This window comes from Bufo bufo, chromosome 2 (genome assembly GCF_905171765.1).
Source record: "Bufo bufo chromosome 2, aBufBuf1.1, whole genome shotgun sequence".
Classification (NCBI taxonomy): Eukaryota; Metazoa; Chordata; class Amphibia; order Anura; family Bufonidae; genus Bufo; species Bufo bufo.
This window is the reverse complement of record NC_053390.1, coordinates 301,839,833-301,861,890: the sequence shown is the minus strand read 5'-3', so window position 1 is coordinate 301,861,890 and position 22,058 is coordinate 301,839,833.

The following is a 22,058-nucleotide window of genomic DNA, read 5'->3' as shown; positions in this document are numbered from 1 at the left end:
AAGGAAAGGTATAGAGTAGGCTCGGCATGCATGTTGGTACCTGCATCCCTTGTAATGGAGGCCATTATGGCACCAAAAATGGTAGAAAGCAGAGTGGCTCCAGCATGCATGTGGATCCAACACTCCCTGAACTTTATGGCGGCCATTATGGCGCATAACAGGTAGTTTTTAGTGTTAGGACCCGTCTAACAGAGATCGCCTTGACGTACGGCAGACGGGCTCAGATGGTTTTGTACAAAATGCATTGGCCAAGCATCTCACTTTATAAATAAGCGTAGCATTAGCACAATAAGTTTTTGCATTATTGTACTTTATCTGATTTGCAGGGTGCTGCTGCATTTCCCCCCCCCCCCCTCTATATATATAAATGCTTTGTTACGCACATTGGTTATGTTATTATGGCGGAAATTATGTAATTTTAATCCATGGGAAGATAAGTGCACCGAGGGTCAGTCCAAACCACTCTGTGTACCTTTGCACCTCCTGCTTCCTCTGCCAGCCCGTCTCCTTCATGATTGACAGGGCCAATTTTCTGCATAGTTATCTTGCCTGGCCCTGTCTACATAGGAGTTTTATTTCTCTGTGCTGACTGCTACAAAAGCATAGTATTTTGTATTTAAAGGGAACCTTTCACTTTGATCATGGTGTCTATGCCGAAGGCAGCATGTTATAGAGCAGGAGAAGCTGAGCAGATTGATACATAAGATTCAGTATAAGTTGTATTTCATTAATTTAAGTTCCTGCTCATTATGGGGTCATGGAGGTGGTCCTATCAGTGATTGACAGCTATTGACAGCTATCTCTGTATACACAGTCATAGAAGTAAGGCTGTCAATCACTGATAGGACTACCTTCTTGATTGCAAAGTCCAAAATGAGTAAGAACTTAAATTAGTGAAATAAAAGTTATACTGAATCTTATATAGCAATCTGCTCAGCTCCTCCTGTTCTATAAAATGCTGCCTTCAGATTAATTTGCATTTTCATGGTGACAGGTGTCCTTTAACCCCTTAACGACCCAGGATGAGAATGCTCGTCCTAAATCGCCGGCACTTAGCGCTAAAGGACGAGCGTTCTCGTCCTGCAGTCGTTCCTCCCCCCCGCGTGCGGTCCCTCGATCAGCAGCAGAGATCTGGCGATTACTGTCAGCCGGATCCCTGCTGCATCCACCAGCATCAGCGATAACGCCGATGCCGGTGGATTAACCTTTCATATGCCACGGTCAGCGCTGACCGCGGCATTTGGGAGGTTTGCGCTCCCTCACCTCATACATACGGTCCCCGCGCTGCTGTGGCGGGGACTTGATGATTGCCATGGCAGCCCCAAGCCATTCCAAGGCAACTGTTAGCGTCTTACAGTGTAAGACACTAACAGTTCAATACAGCACAATACAGATGTATCGTGCTGCATTGAAACAGGGATCAGACCCTGTAATGTTGAAGTCCCAGAGTGGGACAAATAATAAAGTGGAAAAAAAAAAAAATTGTAAAAAAAAATAGGGAAAAGACATATAGACATATTAGGTATCGTCGTGTCCATATCAACCAGCTCTATAAACATATAACATGACATAACCCCTCAGATCAACACCGTAAAAAATAAAAAATAAAAACTGTGCTAAATAAACAATTATTTTGTCACCTTACATCACAAAAAGTACAACAGTAAGCGATCAAAAAGGCGTACGCCCACCAATATAGTACCAATCTAACCGTCACCTCATCCCTCAAAAAATGAGCCCCTACCTGAGACAATCGCCCAAAAAAAAAAAACTATGGCTCAGAGTATGGACTCAGACACTAAAACATCATTTTTTTTGTTTTAAAAAAGCTGTTATCGTGTAAAACTTACATAAAAAAAAAAAAGTATATATATTAGGTATCGACGCGTCCGTATCGACCGGCTCTATAAAAGTATCACATGACCTAACCCCTCAGGTGAACACCGTAAAAAATAAAAACTGTGCTAAATAAACCATTTTTTGTCACCTTACATCACAAAAAGTGTAATAGCAAGCGATCAAAAAGTCATATGCACCCCAAAATAGTGCCAATCAAACCGTCATTTCATCCCACAAAAAATGTGACCATAGCTAAGATAATCGCCCAAAAACTGAAAAAACTATGGCTCTCAGAATATGGAGACACTAAAACATGATTTTTTTTTTGTTTCAAAAATGATATTGTGTAAAACTTACATAAATTAAAAAAAAGTATACATATTAGGTATCGCCGCGTCCATATCGACCTGCTCTATAAAAATATCACATGACCTAACCCAGTGATAGGCAAACTGCGGCTCTCCAGCTGTTGCAAAACTACAACTCCCACCATGCCCTGCTGTAGGCTGAAAGCTGTAGGCAGTCTTTGCATGCTGGGAGTTGTAGTTCTGCAACAGCTGGAAAGCCGCAGTTTGCCTATCACTGACCTAACCCATCAGATGAACACCATAAAAAATAAAAACTGTGCTAAATAAACCATTTTTTGTCACCTTACATCACAAAAAGTGTAATAGCAAGTGATCAAAAAGTTATATGCACCCCAAAATAGTGCCAATCAAACCGCCATCTCATCCCGCAAAAATCATTCCGTACCCAAGATAATCGCCCAAAAACTGAATAAACTATGGCTCTTAGGCCTCTTTCACACTACAGTATGTCCATTTCAGTGTTTTGCGTTCCGTTTTTCACGGATCCGTTGTCCCGTTTTTGGGTTCCGTTGTGTCTCCGTTTCGGTTCCGTTTTTCCGTTCCGTTTTTCCGTATGGCATATACAGTATACAGTAATTACATAGAGAAAATTGGGCTGGGCATAACATTTTCAATAGATGGTTCAGCAAAAAACGGAACGGAAACGGAAGACATACGGATGCATTTCCGTATGTGTTCAGTTTTTTTTGCGGACCCATTGACTTGAATGGGGCCAAGCACCGTGATTTGCGGACAAGAATAGGACATGTTCTATCTTTTCACGGCACGGAAATACTGAAATACTGAAACGGAATGCACACGGAGACACTTCAGTATTTTTTGCTGAACCATTGAAATGAATGGTTCAGTATATGTTCCGTATACTGAACTCAAAAAACGTCCAGTATACTGAACGCAAAATACTGTAGTGTGAAAGAGGCCTTAGACTATGAAAACACAAAAACATGATTTTTTTTGTTTCAAAAATAAAATCATAGTGTAAAACTTACATAAATAATAAAAAGTATACATATTAGGTATTGCCGCGTCCGTATCAACCATCTCTATAAAAATATCACATGACCTAACCCCTAACCTAAAAATAAAAACTGTGCTATATAAACAATTTTTTGTCACCTTACATCACAAAAAGTGTAATAGCAAGCAATCAAAAAGTCATATGCACCCCAAAATAGTGCCAATCAAACCGTCATCTCATCCCACAAAAAATGAGACCCTACCTAAGATAATCGCCCAAAAAGTTAAAAAAAACTATGGCTCTCAGAATATGGAGACACTAAAACATGATTTTTTTTGTTTCAAAAATAAAACCATTGTGTAAAACTTACATAAATAAAAAAAGTATACATATTAGGCATCGCCGCGTTCGTGACAACCTGCTCTATAAAAATACCACATGATCTAACCTGTCAGATGACTGTTGTAAATAACAAAAAAAAAAACTGTGCCAAAACAGCTATTTGTTGTTACCTTGCCTCACAAAAAGTGTAATATAGAGCAACCAAAAATCATATGTACCCTAAACTAGTACCAACAAAACTTCCACCCTATCCCGTAGTTTCTAAAATAGGGTCACTTTTTTGGAGTTTCTACTCTAGGGGTGCATCAGGGGGGCTTCAAATGGGACATGGTGTCAAAAAAACCAGTCCAGCAAAATCTGCCTTCAAAAACTGTATGGCATTCCTTTCCTTCTGCGCCCTGCCGTGTGCCCGTACAGCAGTTTACGACGACATATGGGGTGTTTCTGTAAATGACAGAATCAGGGCCATAAATATTGAGTTTTGTTTGGCTGTTAACCTTTGCTTTGTTACTGGAAAAAATGGATTAAAATGGAAAATTTGCCAAAATATAAAATTCAGAAATTTCATCTCCATTTGCCAATAACTCTTGTGGAACACCTAAAGGGTTAACAACGTTTGTAAAATCAGTTTTGAATACCTTGAGGGGTGTAGTTTCTTAGATGGGGTCACTTTTATGGAGTTTCTACTCTAGGGGTGCATCAGGGGGGCTTCAAATGGGACATGGTGTCAAAAAAAACAGTCTAGCAAAATCTGCCTTCCAAAAACCGTATGGCATTCCTTTCCTTCTGCGCGCTGCCGTGTGCCCGTACAGCAGTTTATGACCACATATGGGGTGTTTCTGTAAACTACAGAATCAGGGCCATAAATAGTGAGTTTTGTTTGGCTGTTAAACTTTGCTTTGTAACTTAAAAAAAATATTAAAATAGAAAATCTGCCAAAAAAGTGACATTTTTAAATTGTATCTCTATTTTCCATTAATTCTTGTGGAACACCTAAAGGGTTAACGACGTTTGTAAAATCAGTTTTGAATACCTTGAGAGGTGTACTTTCTAGAATGGGGTCATTTTTGGGTGGTTTCTATTATGTAAGCTTCACAAAGTGACTTCAGACCTGAACTGGTCCTTAAAAAGTTGGTTTTCGAAAATTTCTGAGAAATCTCGAGATTTACTTCTAAACTTCTAAGCCTTGTAACGTCCCCCAAAAATAAAATGTCATTCCCAAAATGATCCTAACATGAAGTAGACATATGGGAAATGTAAAGTAATAACTATTTTTGTAGGTATTATGTATTATAGCAGTAGAGAAATTGAAACTTTTTTTGGCAAATTTGTCATTTTTTTTATAAATAAAAATGATTTTTTTTTACTCCATTTTACCATTGTCATGAAGTACAATATGTGACGAAAAAACAATCTCAGAATGGCCAGCATAAGTCAAAGCGTTTTAAAGTTATCACCACATAAAGTGACACTGGTCAGATTTGCAAAAAATGGCCTGGTCCTGACCTGAAGGTGAAAATGAGCCCGGTCCTTAAGGGGTTAAGTTTCAATGGCAATGTTGATGATCTAAGATTGTCTAAAGAGAATCTGCCGCAAAAGAAAACAGAAAGTCCCCTGCATTACTGCATCAGCAGATGAGTCTCTGAAAAAGTGGACTGATCTCAATGCACATAGTGCAGGTTTTCTTTGACTCTTTGTAATGTACCTTGTACGGTTCTTGTTGCATGCCTTGCCAGGTTCCTGCATGGTTCTGTTTCTCACTTGTTTCTAACTATTGTCTTCTGGGGTTCTCCGGGATTACAATATTGATGACCTTTCCTCAAGATAGGTCATTCATATTCAATTAGTGGGGGTTTAAATTCCGGCACACCCATGATCATCTATTTGGAAGGGCAGCAGCGCTGTGAATTGTAACATGGCTGTGCTTGGTATTGAATGGGACGGAGCTACACATATTGTAGGCAATATGAACAATGAATGTGATGACACTGGCCTAGGAGAAGGCCACAGTGCTTTCTGGAGTGCTATGGCTTCTTCAAACAACTCATTAGCAGAGGTTCCAGAAGTCGGACTCCCACTAATCTATTACTGATGATCTATTCTGAGGATACGCCATGAATATTCTACTCCTAGTTGTGGTAGCTCTTCTAGTTAGAAACACAATTTTGACCAACACTTTCTTATCAGATTTTTTTCTAGACATACCCCAACTTCCTCTCAAATCACATGTACCAATGTCTATTAGATATCGGTATCGGGTGGATGTCATGTACTGTACTCTTAATATCATGCCAATATCTAACTAGCTCTGGGCACCTCCAAAACAAGTGTATCACATCTTCCCTTGTGTTGTTACCTCTTGGACATTTACCTTAATTATTAGTTCCAAAGAGTGGCAATTTTAGGTGTGTAGTAGGCCATATGAATTGTATAAAGTTCAAAGATTTCAAAAGTTCAAAGAGCTATTTTTAATATCTTTGGAGAAAATTCTGTACCTTACTCATCTTGAGTAAAATTGTCCAGTTCATCTCTACTGCCTATTTCTCAGAACTATTCTGCCAAAATATCCCAGTGTCATGTGCTATCACAGCATTGCACATTTTCTGTATTTTCCTTTTCTTACACTTAGCGTCAGTCAATAATCTAAAAGAAATCAGTCGTGCCCAGTGAACTCTGTATTTTATGCCTAGCCTGCATATAATAAATATCTGCGAGTGCAAATTCTTCCTTAATTTGAGCAAAAATTTTAACCTCCAACCCATGCAATTCAACAGCAGAACTTTTTGCCCTTAAACACCCACTTTCAAATGATTTAATGTATGACCACTTATAATGGCAGGGAAAAAAAACTGCATCGTAAAAGCCACATGAATTTTTACTGCAATTGATGGAGTTTTTCAAAGTGGGAATTATGTGTATTTATGGGGGAAACACATTGATTTAACGTGCTTCACCTGAAAATAACCTCAATTTTGGTTAAAAAAGCATGTTTTTTTATGTTCTTTTCTGTTGAAGTTTTTTACCTTGACAAAAAAACAGTGTACAAACCCAGCCTTAGAGCGTCCAGGTATTTTCTCTGATTCTCATCTTTCCCATCTGTTTAATGTATACAAAAAACAAATACTTTAAATGGGTGCCTCAGACTGATACCATACAGTGGCATCCATTCACCAGTTCCATTGTAAATATATATATATATATATATATATATATATATAAATGTACAAAATAGAGCAGCACTCCGAAAAATAAATAAAAAAATGAAGTTGTTTATTCACCCAATTGTGTAGCGACGTTTCGGCTCTATCCAAGAGCCTTGAGAAAGGCTCTTGGATAGAGCTGAAATATTGCTACACCATTGGGTGAATAAACAACATCATTTTTTCACTTCTTTTTCGGCGTGCTGCTCTATTTTGTACGTTTGGATATTGGGTAAGCTTATTCCCTTTGCGCTTGCACCCAGCCTTCCCTTTTTGAGTCGGTGCCGTCCTTCTTTTTTCATTTCTCTCTCTCTCTATCTCTATATATATATATATTTTACCATTGAGAAAAAACTATATGTTTTTTTACCAGACTCTGCAGGATACAAGAGCGTGGTGTGCTGCATTTTGTATCCTTTTTTTTTTTCTAATTTATACATCAAACAGAGGGATGAAATGTGATGTGAGCCCACCCTTAGATGTATTTCAACCAGTTGTTGACCTCAGTTTTGCTACTGACTATCCAATTATTTGGACTCCCACATGGCATTTGTGGTCCTACACAGTTTGCAGAACCCTGGCAAAGGCTGTAGCAGAAAGGACATGCCACGTGAGCTGTGACAGGGAGAGAGCTAGAGCAGAAAGGACACACCCACAGCTGTGATAGGGAGAGAGCTCCAGCAGAAAAGACACCCCCTTGAGCTGAGATAGGAAGAGAGCTGCAGCATAAAGATACGCCTCCTGAGCATTGACAGGGAGAGAGCAATGAATGGATCCGTGAATCTCCGTTGTTATGTACTATATGATGTTTCTGTTAATCATGAGATAGCTAATTTATTTCTTATTACAGTTCTGCTACTGATATCAACAATCTAAAACTAATCCAGGCACCACATGCTTTTTTCCTTATTTCTCTGTCAACATCACTGAAGTGGCCACAGCTGCTTCCAGAAAATAAAGAGATAAAATAATAGATATTTAAACACCAGTGATATGTGATGATGTGTTCCAGAGCTGACATCTTATTATACTGCGCCCCTGCTGGAGTTTATCACTGTGCCTCCATCGCACAGTAGTACACTGCCGAGTCTTCCACTTGTGTTGTGTTTATATAGAGATAGGTGAACTTCTTCTTGGTATCCAGAAACATCATGAACTGATCTTCGAATTTATAGCCATTAGTGCTTAAGAGAAAAATTGGCTGGATTTTGTGGGTGCTGACACTCTGGTACCACCGCAGACTGTACTCTGTGCCAGTGTAGCTGCAGTTTATTTGCACATCTTCTCCCTCTGCCACAGTAATATACGGGTCCTGATGTACCGAGTACTGTCCCAGGGCTCCTGAAATAACACATATAACACATGCTCACACAATATCACACCTGTGCCATTTACTCATTACTTTAACTTCTTGTATTAAGTAATGGATTTTGTTTTACAAATTTTTTTTGTTTGTTTAATAATTAAATATCTACAATTTCTATTAATGCTCAGATTAGAATAATTACAGAAGATTACTCTTATTAGTATATTATATTTATTATTAGAGTAACTAGTAAACATGAGACTATTCTATTCTAGCAATACACAAATGTTTCTGGTGGACATTTCACCTGTGATGAGAATAGTAAAGACTGCAGACGTCCTCGTGACAACTCTCATCATGTTCAACCCTCACAGGGCTCTGATCTGGGCAGTTCTGATGTTGTGCAGCTGTAGTTTTGATGGTTTGTGGGTTGGATGTGGGAGTGTTGGCGAACTCAATATATAAAATGCAGATAAAGGCATTGGTTTTGTGATGTTGTATTTCATCATGTCTCTCTGTTCTACTTTAATGAACTTCTTTATTTTTTATGTTTCAAATGTAATGGTCAGTTAAATATAATAACTTCTAATACAGCATGCATTATGTTCTATTTAGGTAATAGTGATGAGTGGCAGGTCCCATATTCAAATTCGCGATATTTCGTGAATATGTGGCAGAATATTCGTCACTGGATCCTGAGGCTTAGGCCTCTTTCACACTACAGTATGTCCATTTCAGTGTTTTGCGTTCCGTTTTTCACGGATCCGTTGTCCCGTTTTTGGGTTCCGTTGTGTCTCCGTTTCTGTTCCGTTTTTCCGTTCCGTTTTTCCGTATGCCATATACAGTATACAGTAATTACATAGAGAAAATTGGGCGGGGCATAACATTTTCAATAGATGGTTCAGCAAAAAACGGAACGGAAACGGAAGACATACGGATGCATTTCTGTATGTGTTCAGTTTTTTTGGCGGACCCATTGACTTGCATTGAGCCACGGACCGTGATTTGCGGACAAACATAGGACATGTTCTATCTTTTCACGGCACGGAAAAACGGAAATACGGAAACGGAATGCATACGGAACACATTCCGTTTTTTTGCGGACCCATTGAAAAGAATGGTTCCGTATACGGACCGTATACGGACCGCAAAAAACGGACCGCAAAACGGAAGAAAAAAACGGTAGTGTGAAAGAGGCCTTAAGGAGAAGGAGCACATGGACTTGCTTTCTCCCTCTTCACACACTAGTCTTCACTCTCTCTAGTCAGAAAGTAGGACCAGCCCACTACATCCCCCCCTGAGAGATATGGAACAGGGTGATTAACCCTATCCTTGCCACCATACTAGGCCACAGTGGTTAACCCTGTCCAAGCCAACCATACTAGGCCACACTGGGTGTACATTACATTAAATATCATTACAATACATAACATCACACACCATTTGCAGATACCACCTGTACTGAGGTAGTGCAACTACAGCTCAGCTCCCATTAAAGTGAATGGTACAGTAGGTGTGCTGCAGTAAGCTAGCATGGCCACTAAACTTTAAATTAAGCTGTGGTTTTGGCTCAGTTCAAATGGCTAGTTCTGATTCCAGAGGCTGCATGGAACAGCTGATCGATGGAGGTGTGGTACGTCGGACCCACACAGATCAATATTGATGACCTACATTCAAGATACATCATCAATAAATTATGCCTGGAAAATCCTTTTAACCATTTCTCCCATGTGCCAGAAACATACTTGCAGTATAAGTTAATTGGCTCCCTATAAAACTGTATTTAGATTGGGATGATGATAAAAAAAAAGTGGTGGCGGCTCCACAAGGAATTGGGACTGATGAGCATGATCATTTCTAATGCTGCTGTATACCGTACAAGCACTTTGTTCAAAATAAATAAAAACTTATGATAAATGTAAATCTGTTGCACCACCTAGTGTCTGTCAAGAAGTATTACAAAGAAGGTTGAAAGATTGGATACAAGTACAGTACAAGTTCTCCACTATGCTCAGCCCCTGACAGCACACAAGTACAAGGCAGAATCAGACACTGTCAGGCTGGAGATGGATAAAGAGGTGGATGTATTGCTGGTCTCTGGAATTTTTCACTCCTTCACTTTATCACTCTTAGGCCTCATGTACACGACCGTTGTTGGGTTCCATGTCCGTTGTTCCGTTTTCCGTGATTTTCTGCGGACCCATTGACTTTCAATGGGTCCGTTGAAAACTCGGAAAATGCACCGTTTGTCTTTCGCGTCCGTGATCCGTGTTTCCAGTCCGTGAAAAAAATAGGACCTGTCCTATTTTTTTCACGGACAACGGTTCACGGACCCATTCAAGTCAATGGATCCGTGAAAAAACACGGAGGCACACAAGATTGTCATCTGCGTCCGTGATCCGTGTCCGTTTTTTTTCCTATAATTTTCAAGGCAAACTTGACTTAGATTTTTTTTTCACTTTTCATGTCCGGTGATCCTCCAAAAATCAAGGAAGTCACACGGAAAAAAAAACGGATCACGGAACAACGGAACCCCGTTTTGCGGACCGTGAAAAAATACTGTTGTGTGCATGAGGCCTTATTTGAATAGCTCTTGCCTCTCTAGTGAGAGTATACTGCATCGCTGGGAGTAAAGATTATACCAGTGCAGATATTGGTCACTAGATGACTAAATAAAGAACTATGTTACTTATTCCGCAGGTTTAGCCTCCCAATATTGTTTTCTGAAGTGATGACATTTCCCAGTCAAAAAGTTTAGTATTTTGATTTTCTTTACAGAAGTTAATAAAAAAAATTAAATAAAATAAACTGAGAAAACATCTGCTTCATTATTTCCTGAATAAACTTTATATTCATAAACCTGTTTAGTGTATCCTGGAAAATGTTAAGAACAAAATTATTTGTTCCAAAATTACACACAATTGACTTTATACTGGAATGAAGATGGTAACACATATATTTGAAAACATAGGGGGCCGTTTATTAAACAGAAATACACCTAAATTCAGCGTATTTATGGCACAGATTGCAACGCAAAGGTCCAAAGGAGAAATGAAATGGCAGCCATCCTATTAGTACACACAAAACCTGTCCTAATCACACAACAGGACAGGTTATTTCAGGACACTGAGGTAAAGAGCTGCCTCATCCTCCTCTCTACTCTGCTTTGTCAGAGATTATGATCCTGAATACAGCTGATAAGATCTTCAGCTGAATCTCTATATGAATGGAGTTCATGAGGAGACATGAAGTACAGAGAGGAGGGTGAGGTAATGAGCAATAGCACTTGTATGTAGTCTCCATTACAACAGCTCCACATTATCACAGTCTGTCCTGTCCGTTCTCTCTGTACTTCATGTCTCCTCATTAACTCCATTCCCACATATTCAGCTAAAGATCAGCTGTTTTCAGGATCATAATCTCTGACAAGCAGAGAAGAGAGGAGGATGAGGCAGCTTTTTAGCTCAGTGTTCTGATAATCTCTATGCCATCTCTCGTCCCCATACAGCCTAGTGGTTAGACAGCATGATCTGCCGCCATCAAGCACTGATTTTTAAGCATGCTTAAAAATCTGAATTGCCTGACGAATGAGCCTTTTCTTTTTCATCAGGCAATCGGCTGCAGTATTACACTGCAAGATGATCGGTAACGAACACTCATGCAAACGTTCATTAACAATTATCGCCCAAAATATTGCCGAGTGTAATACAACCCTAAGGGTGGAGATTATCTATTTTAACAGCATAATGGACAAGGAAGCCTGGTTATTGTTTCAGACAGGCCCTAGCTCCACATCATAATTTTAATTCCGATCCAGTCAGAAGACAGTTATGGTTTATGGAAAACAACAGCTTCATATACAGGGTGAGGCATGAAAAACTCAACCTTGTGCGATTTGTATATGAAAATGCTTATCGGGCAGTGGCGTAACTACCGGGGAAGCAGGGGAAACGGCTGCATCGGGACCCGGGCTGACAAGGGGGAGGTCAGTCTCAGATAGTCAGATTATTTAATACAGGGGGCGGCGCTCGGCGGCCCCTTCACATAAAGCAGTGGGCCCTTTACATCTTCACATACAGTGTGGCGCCACCACCCCCCCTCGTGCATCTTACTGTCAGGCAGCGCAAGCCGGTACAAGCCGGCATTGCGCTGGTCTAATTAGGCATGCCTAACCAGTTCAGACCTGACCTAAGGAGAAGGGAGTGGCAGGCGGGAGAAACAGCGCGGCAGGCAAGAGGAGGCTTTTCAGGTATGTGTCTGTGTCTGCCCTTATTAGTGATCCCCCATGCTTTGTCTGCACCCCTTGCCCCTGTCTGTGCCTCCCTGGCCCTTGTCTCTTCCCCCTTGGCCCCTGTGTGCACCACCCTGGTCCTTTCTGTGTCCCTCCTGGACCCTGTCTGCACATCCCTGGCCCCTGTCTGCTCCCCTGGGCCCTGGCCCTTATCTGTACCCCGTCCCTAGCCCTTGTCTGCACCCCCCTGGCCTGGCCTGTGCCTCCCTGGCCCATGTCTGTGCCCCCTTGGCCCCTGTGTGCACCACCCTGGCCCTTTCTATGCAGCCCCTGGCCCTTGCCTGTGCCCCCCTGGCCTCTGTCTGCACCTCCCTGGCCCCTGTCTGCACCCCTGGCTCTTTCAGTATATCCCTGGACTGGCCCTTATCTGCGCGGTTGTGCCCCCCTGGGCATTGTCTGCGCCTCCCTGGCCCCTGTCTGCTCGCCTGGGCCTTGGCCCTTACTAGTGCCCCCCCGGCCGTTGTCTGCACCCCTGGCCCCTGTCTGTGCCTCCCTGGCTGCTGTCTGCTCCCATGGGCCCTGGCCCTTATTAGTGCCCCCCCCCCCAGCCTTTGTCTGTGCCCCTGGCCCCTGTTTGTGCCTCCCTGGCCCTTATCTCTGTCCCTTTGGCCCCTGTGTGCACCACCCTGGCCCGTTCTGTGCCCCCAGGCCCCTGTCTGCGCCTCCCTGGCCCCTGTCTGCGCCCTTGGGCCCTGGCCCTTATCTGTGCCCCCCTGGCCTTTGTCTGCACCCCTGGCCCCTGTCTGTGCCTCCCTGGCCATTGTCTCCTCCCCCTTGGCCCCTGTGTGCACCAACCTGGTCCTTTCTGTGCCCTTCCTAGGCCCTGTCTGCACCTCCCTGGCCCCTGTCTGCTCCCCTGAGCCCTGGCCCTTATCTGTACCCCATCCCTAGCCCTTGTCTGCACCACCCTGGCCTGTGCCTCCTCTGTTTTTTGTTTGCGCCCCTGGCCCCTGTGTGCACCTCCCTGGCCCTTGTCTGTGCCCTCTTTGCCCCTGTGTGCGCCACCCTGGTCCTTTCTGTGCCCCTCCTGGACCCTGTCTGCACATCCCTGGCCCCTGACTGCTCCCCTGGGCCCTGGCCCTTATGAGTACCCTGTCCCTAGCCCTTGTCTGCACCCCCTTGCCCAGGCCTGTGCCTCCTCTGTTCTTTCTCTGCCCCCCTGGCCTCTGTATGCACCTCCCTGGCCCCTGTCTGCACCCCTGGCTCTTTCAGCATATCCCTGGCATGACCCTTATCTGCGCGGTTGGCCCCCAGGCCACTGTCTGCGCCTCCCTGGTCCCTGTCTGCCCGCCTGGGCCTTGGCCCTTATTAGTGCCCCCCCAGCCATTGTCTGCACCCCTGGCCCCTGTCTGTGCCTCCCTGGCTGCTGTCTGCTCCCCTGGGCCCTGGCCCTTATTAGTGCCCCCCTGGCCTTTGTCTCCACCACCCTGTCCCTTTCTGTGCCCCCCGGCCCCTGTCTGCACCTCCCTGGCCCTTGTCTGCACCCCTGGGCACTGGCCCTTATATGTTCCCTTGTCTCTGCCCCCTTGGCCCCTGTGTGCAGCACCCTGGCCCTTTATGTGCCCCCTCGGCCCCTTTCTGCACCTCCCTAGCCCCTGTCTGTGTCCCATCCCTGGCCCTTGTCTACGCCCCTGACCCTTATCTGTGTCCCCCTGGCCCTGGTCTGTTTTTCCCCCTGGTCCCTGTTTGCGCCTCCCTGGCCCTTGTCTGTGCTCCCTTGGCCCCTGTGTGCACCACCCTGGCCCTTTCAGTGCAGCCCCTGGCCCTTTTCTGCACCCCCCTGGCCTCTGTCTTCGCCTCCCTGGCCACTGTCTGCACCCCTGGGCCCTTATCTGTTCCCCCTCCCTAACCCTTGTCTGTGCCCCTGGCCCTTATCTGTGCCCCCCCTGGCCCTTGTCTGCACCCCTGGCCCTTATCTGTGCCCTCCTGGCCTTTGCATCTCTGGCTCCTGTGTGCACCTCACTGGCCCTTGTCTATGCCCCCTTGGCCCCTGTGTGCTCCACCCTGGCCTTTTCAGTGCAGCCCCTGGCCCTTATCTGTGCCCCCCTGGCCCTAGCCTGTGCCCTCCGGCCCTTGTCTGTGCCCCCCCAGGCCCTTGTCTGCACCCCCTGGCCCTTGTCTGCACCCCCGGTCCTTGTCTGCACCCCCCTGGTCCTTGTCTGCGCCCCCCTGGTGCTTGTCTGTTCCCCCCTGGCCCCTGTCTGCGCCCCCCTGCTTGCTGTTCTGCCATCTACTACTACTTATTTTGTTACTCTTATATATGCAAAGGGTGTGCGCTTATATGTGCCATGATGAGCACTAGTACATGGCGGAACAGCGGGCAGAAAGGGGAGGCTGCTATGTAAAATGACACTACATGACAGACAGTGTGTGTGTGTGTGTGTGTATATATATATATATTTATATATATATATATATATATATATATATATTATATAGGAAAAGGATGGCGTAGCAGCCTGGTCTGGTCTATATCATGACTAGCCAAAAGAGTGGAGTTTACACAGGAGGAGGGAGTTGCGAAGTGTGGGGGGAAGGGGTGCCATACAATAATTTGCTGTGGGGCCCAGTCACTTCTAGCTATGCCCCTGTTATCGGGTCATATTTATCGAAACCCTTTTATAGTAAGGCCGTCTTTGTTGGCCATAGCAACCAATGAGAGCTCAGATTTCATTTTACCAGAGCAGTTTAAGAAAAGAATGAAGCTCAGCGTATCATCCCCTGCTGCCAGTCAAGTTGTCCTCTTTGTGGAGGGCAGTAGTGTAATGTGTGAATTTGTCTAATAACATGACATATGCAATTCAACAAAGAATTATGATAGTGGAGCCTTCAGTATGGCTCCTTGAGGAGCCGGAGCTGAGGATAGGAATGGCATTGGCCCTGACTATAGGATGTGTGATAGTGGTTTCCATCAGGTCGTTGCTCCCTGGCGCTGGTGCAGTGAGAGGAGGGTGCACCCTTTAGTTGGGGAACTCCCCGAACTTGGTGCCCTTGTTGATGGTTGTATGGGTGCCTGGCAGGAGATACAGTATAGTAGTGCAATGGCCAGCGTATGGTGTGGCAGGAGATAGGAAACCATGCCAGAGGTAGAAGAATAAACTTCTCCTTTACTTGAGTGCAAAATAGGAGCTGTAGTACATCCAGCAATAATTCTTACGAAGCACAAATGCTTTCCACAGATGGGTGCACACTAGGTTGCATAACATTTCCAGATGCCCTCTGCACTGAGGTACTGCACAGGCTCATTCAAAGTAATGCAGGAATATTTTCTGGTCCATTTCCAGACCTTCTCATTCCAGCAAACAGCAGTATGGTTAAGTGTGGAAGTGATTGCAGGATCCATGGCTGATGCAAAAAATAAAATAGACAACTATCGTTGTTCGGACACCCATTGTTGTTATAGACATATATTAGAAGATTATGAGAATTCCAAGGAATTCACTGTGAAATTTCTCACAGCAGGCTACAGTGGTCAGACTCAGAACAACATACCAATATCCACTGCAATCACTTTACTTGAAGCTATATAGAGTGTCAGTTATGTGTGAGTTAAAGGAGGGGCATGAAAAGAATCAGGTGGAAAATAGCTGCTAGATGTGATCATAGACAGCATAATAACCTAGTGTATAATTCACAGAACAGTAGGTACTGGCCCACATGAGCAGCACCAACAGCTAATTCATGATACAAATGTTGGAATTGGGGGGTTCTTATGGGTATGAGGATTGCTGCTCCAGTATTCTTTGATGAAAATGTTAACATGGGTATCTTAGGGCAATTGTATGCACAGTTAACTGATCATGAGCGTGAGTACCGTTTCTTTCAGCCAGGAGGGGAGGGGAGGGGAGGGGAGGGGGGGTGACGAGCCATAAGTAGAGATAAGTGAGGTTTTCAAAAATTTTATTCGGACACTTTGCTGAATTACGCCCAGAAATTTGGTTCATTACAAAGTAACTCATCACAAAGAGCGTTAAGTCAGGTCTATCCCAGGCTACAGTTAAACTGCAGGGAGAGTGTATCTCGGTGTACATCAATGTGCATTGCACCAATATGCATATCTAATCCTTTCTGATAGAGAAACATTTACTGTGCGTCAGTATGACAGGTAGATCATATATATGGATGTGCAAATCATTGTGCAGATCACCAACAGTCCTAGCTATTCCCTTCTGTTAAACTAAAAGAAAAGCATACATCAGCCTTCAGTAAAGCAAAAAAATGCGACATGCACCTGCAGGAGCTGTGTCCAAATGACTCTAGTGAAACAAAATAAAGACATGGAGGCAGCGTGAATAAAGTAGTGGAATCCCTTCTGTTAGCTGTGCGTCACTATTAGGCTTAGTTCACACTTAAGTTATTTGGTCAGTTATTCTCATCATTTATTGTCAGCCAAAAGCAGGTTTGGGTAAAACCCACAGAACAGGTGTACATCTGTTCATGATACCTAATCCAAGAATTTGGCTTACAAAAACTGATGGAAATAACTGACCAAATAACGGAAGTGTTAACTCAGCCTTACAGGTTAATGTTAGTGCCAAGTCTAATTTATCGGCGTGGACTGAACTGTGCAGTGGCCCAAGATTCAAGTAGTGGCTCCATGACAGAGTGGGGAAGGTGTCAGCAGTAAGGTTGTGCTGACGTCACTGTTTATTTTTTCCCTTCTTCTGATTCTTTAGAAGAACAGCCAAATTTTGAGCATTTTGAGCATCCTTCTTCACATGCTCAGTATTTGGTCAGCATTTGATCGGTATTTGTAAGGCAAAAGTGGGTCCAAAACAGAGATAAAATGTCATGGAAATATTTGCATCTGTTCTGTGTTTTAGACCCACTCCTACTTTTGGCTTCCAAATCATGATCAAATCCTTTGGTATTTGGTCAGTTTTTACATCACTATTTGATCACTATTGGTAGGGCAAAAACAGGAGTGGGTCCAAAACATAGATGATACGTGATGGAAAAATGTGCATGTCTTCTGTGTTTTGGACCCACTCCTGCTTTTAGCTTCCAAATCATGATCAAATCCTGATGCAAAATACTGACTGTGTGATAGAGGCCTTCTGGACGCTCAAACTACAGGATCCGTTTTGTTTTTTATTTTTCTGTTCTTCTGACAGATCAGAAGAACTGAAAAATAAACAGTGGTGTCAACATGGCCAAACAGGGATAATAGTGGCCCCGTAACAGACTGGTGAGGGTGGCAACAGCATGAAGAGTCATAATAGTGGCTCCAGAACAGACTGGTGAGGGTGGAAACAGCACGAAGAGTCACAATGGTGGCCCCAGAATAGAGTGGGGGGGTGGGGGGGTGGACCAGCAGTGGCAGTAATAGCACAAGTTGGTGGCAGATCACAGTAGGAACAGATGGCAGTAGAGGAAGCAGGCGTGTGGCATCAGGCGGGTGGCAGCATTAGGATAGTGGCGGCAGCACGTTGCCAGAAGTAACAGGCCATTTATCACAATATTCCGATTAGTGTTGAGTGCGAATATTCGGAATAGGAATTCTTATCGCGAATATCGGCACTTAGATAATTCGCGAATATTTAGAATATAGTGCTATATACACTGCTCAAAAAAATAAAGGGAACACAAAAATAACACATCCTAGATCTGAATTAATAAAATATTCTTCTGAAATACTTTGTTCTTTACATAGTTGAATGTGCTGACAACAAAATCACACAAAATTTTTAAAATGGAAATCAAATTTTTCAACCCATGGAGGTCTGGATTTGGAGTCACCCTTAAAATTAAAGTGGAAAAACACACTACAGGCTGATTCAACTTTGATGTAATATCCTTAAAACAAGTCAAAATGAGGCTCAGTAGTGTGTGTGGCCTCCACGTGCCTGTATGACCTCCCTACAATGCCTGTGCATGCTCCTGATGAGGTGGCGGACAGTCTCCTGAGGGATCTCCTCCCAGACCTGGACTAAAGCATCTGCCAACTCCTGGACAGTCTGTGGTGCAACGTGACATTGGTGGATAGAGCAAGATATGATGTCCCGGATGTGCTCAATTGGATTCAGGTCTGGGGAACGGGCGGGCCAGTCCATAGCATCAATGCCTTTGTCTTGCAGGAACTGCTGACACACTCCAGCCACATGAGATCTAGCATTGTCTTGCATTAGGAGGAACCCAGGGCCAACCGCACCAGCATATGGTCTCACAAGGAGTCTGAGGATCTCATCTCGGTACCTAATGGCAGTCAGGCTACCTCTGGCGAGCACATGGAGGGCTGTGCGGCCCTCCAAAAAAATGCCACCCCACACCATTACTGACCCAATGCCAAACCGGTCATGCTGGAGGATGTTGCAGGCAGCAGAACGTTCTCCGCGGCATCTCAAGACTCTGTCACGTCTGTCACATGTGCTCAGTGTGAACCTGCTTTCATCTGTGAAGAGCACAGGGCGCCAGAGGTGAATTTGCCAATCTTGGTGTTCTCTGGCAAATGCCAAACGTCCTGCACGGTGTTGGGCTGTAAGCACAACCCCCACCTGTGGACGTCGGGCCCTCATATCACCCTCATGGAGTCTGTTTCTGACCGTTTGAGCAGACACATGCACATTTGTGGCCTGCTGGAGGTCATTTTGCAGGGCTCTGGCAGTGCTCCTCCTGTTCCTCCTTGCACAAAGGCGGAGGTAGCGGTCCTGCTGCTGGGTTGTTGCCCTCCTACGGCCTCCTCCACGTCTCCTGATGTACTGGCCTGCCTCCTGGTAGCGCCTCCATGCTCTGGACACTATGCTGACAGACACAGCAAACCTTCTTGCCACAGCTCGCATTGATGTACCATCCTGGATAAGCTGCACTACCTGAGCCACTTGTGTGGGTTGTAGACTCAGTCTCATGCTACCACTAGAGTGAAAGCACTGCCAGCATTCAAAAGTGACCAAAACATCAGCCAGGAAGCATAGGAACTGAGAATTGGTCTGTGGTCACCACCTGCAGAACCACTCCTTTATTGGGGGTGTCTTGCAAATTGCCTATAATTTCCACCTGTTGCCTATCCCATTTGCACAACAGCATGTGAAATTGATTGTCACTCAGTGTTGCTTCCTAAGTGGACAGTTTGATTTCATAGAAGTGTGATTGACTTGGAGTTACATTGTGTTGTTTAAGTGTTCCCTTTATTTTTTTGAGCAGTGTATTCGTAATGACGAATATTCCTTTTTTTTTTTTTTAAACACAGTACACATCAGGTGATCATCCCTCCCTTCTTCTAGCTTGTGGGCCAATGAGCAGCCATTTTGTGAAGTTTCATGTGAGAGACAGAGGAGCTTGAATACTTTGCTTTTTCAAATTTCATTCCAAATCGCATATAAATAATCCTGATAGTGTTAGATAGTAGTAGGGAATTGTGTAGCGGAATAGCTGATAGGGTCCAGTGCAGGGTGTAGTGCAGGTTATAGAGATAGTTAGCTGAAATATACAATCCAGATAGTTAGTGCTAGATAGTGTAGGTTAGTTAAGGCATATTTTAGCAGATAGGGTCCAGTGCAGGGTGTAGTGTAGGTTACAGAGTTAGTTAGCAGAAATATATTATCCAGATAGTTAGTGCTAGATAGTGTAGGTTAGTAGGGAATACTGTAGTTTAGCTGATAGGGTCAAGTGCAGGGTATAGTGTAGGTCATAGAGTTAGTTAGCTTAAATATATAATCCATTTAGTTAGTGCTAGATAGTTTAGATTAGTTAGGGAATATTTTAGCTGATAGTTTCCAGAGCAGGGTGTACTTTAGTTTAGATTGGGATATAGGATAGTGTAGGGTTTAGCTGTCTGTTTCATCCGTCTGTGAAAAAAAAAAAAGTCTTTTAGTCCTAGTGTTTTAGGCTTTATTTATTTTGTGATTAGTGTCTGCGTCTTTTGTGTGTGAAATTTTATTTATTTTTTTTACAGTTTTTGGGTTTATTCTATATTTTAGTTCATTATTGCCCCATTGTCCCCACCCCAATAAAGTTTGCTCAAATTCCCTCTTTATTTTCTTATTTCTTTTGGGTGTATATATAAAACCACATCATGAGTGGAAATGGTCGTGCAGGCAGCCGTGGTAGTGGTAGGGGAGTGGGTTCTAGTGCTGGACCGCTGCCAGCACAGAGCCGCTCCTCTACCCATGGAGGGGCGGGCGCAGGTGTCCGGGACGTCCGCCTCATCCGTGATTTCTTTGAGCGCGGCACCCGCCCAATTTCATCGCAGGATGCCGAGGCAGTGGTGTCACAATAGCGGTCCCCAATGCATGGGCAACATCCGTGCATTAACTGCAGATGGATTCCAGACCCATTCACTTGTAAGGGTCAGTGATATGTCCGTTCCGCTAAAAGATAGTGCATGAACTACTTTTTTGTGGTTCGGAGACACAGCCAGAAGCACCACGGAAGCACTCTGAGATGCTTCCGTGAGGTTCCGCACCGCATCTCCTGGATCGCGGACCCATTGAAGTGAATGGGTACGTGATCCTTGATGCAGGGTGCACACGCCGGTGGCCGTGTATTGCGGACCCGCTGTATGTGGGCTGCAATACGGCCACTGGCGGCACACGTTCGTAAAGTTACCGTTATAAGATTGCATTGTATTGCTTTTGTATGTGTGTGGGGTCTGAGCAATCGTATATTGGCCAGCTGAGCAGATGTACCTGTTTAGTAAAGTGACGGTACAGTATGGGGTGTACAGCTAGCTAGCCTCCCCGTGGTGCACCATGGGTAACGCTAAATGAACCAGCAAATTATGGCATTCAGACAAAGAAAGCTTCTCCTGACCAACAGGACAAAAACTTTAATCTATAGACTATGTATGTGTGTGGTATATAGTGTGTGTTATTATATACACTGCCCATCCACAAAAAAGTCGCCACCTGGATTTAACTAAGCAAATAGTTATGAGCCTCCTATTGGATAATTACTGCATGGCCGATTATCTTTCAGCTGGCAACAAGTTATTTAACCCCAACTGGTGCAATGAGTTGCTTCTCATTTCTTAAACAACCATGTCGAAAGACACATCTCGTGGTCATGGAAAAGATGTTAGTCTGTTTGAGATGGGTCAAATCATTGGCATGCATCAAGCAGATAAAACATCTAAGGAGATTGCAGAAACTACAAAAATTGGGTTAAGAACTGTCCAACGCATTATTAAAAAATCTTGAATGATCGTGATCGGCGATCAGTTAAACGTTTGGTGAAATCAAATCGAAGAAAAACAACAGTAGAACTCAGCACACTACATTTAGATCATTACTGCCAGAATGATCTAGTGTGGCTCTGGTGTCTGGAAATCCTGGTTGATCCAGACCTGAGACCTGAAACTTCTTTATAAAGGTTAGTCTCTCAACATTTTTTGTTGAAAGGCAAGTTCACTTAGGGGTAACTATGCCACTCACCGGATGTCTTGAGTTTTTTATCCCTCTCAGCAGGTGTAAAAAAAAACTCTGTCAAATTGTGATAATGCGGCTGTCACTACACAAGCAACTCAGCATGCATCTGGCCATTTGCGAAAGGGAATTGTAATGCCTCCCTGCCTCCATCTCCACTGCATACTACCACTCTCTGCCTGGGTCATCAGCGTCATCTTCATCATCGCACTCTAGCTCCTCCTGCTCCTCTTCTGTTTCTTGGGAAGATAAACCACCCAGTTCTGGATAGAATTCCTGGGCATTTATATCTTCTTCCTCCTGTGCCAGTTCAGCCTCCACAGGGCTCAGTTTTCCGTAAGATGTAGGCACCACGTCTTCTCTCCCCTCGCCAGTCAGATTTATCAGCCTCCCTT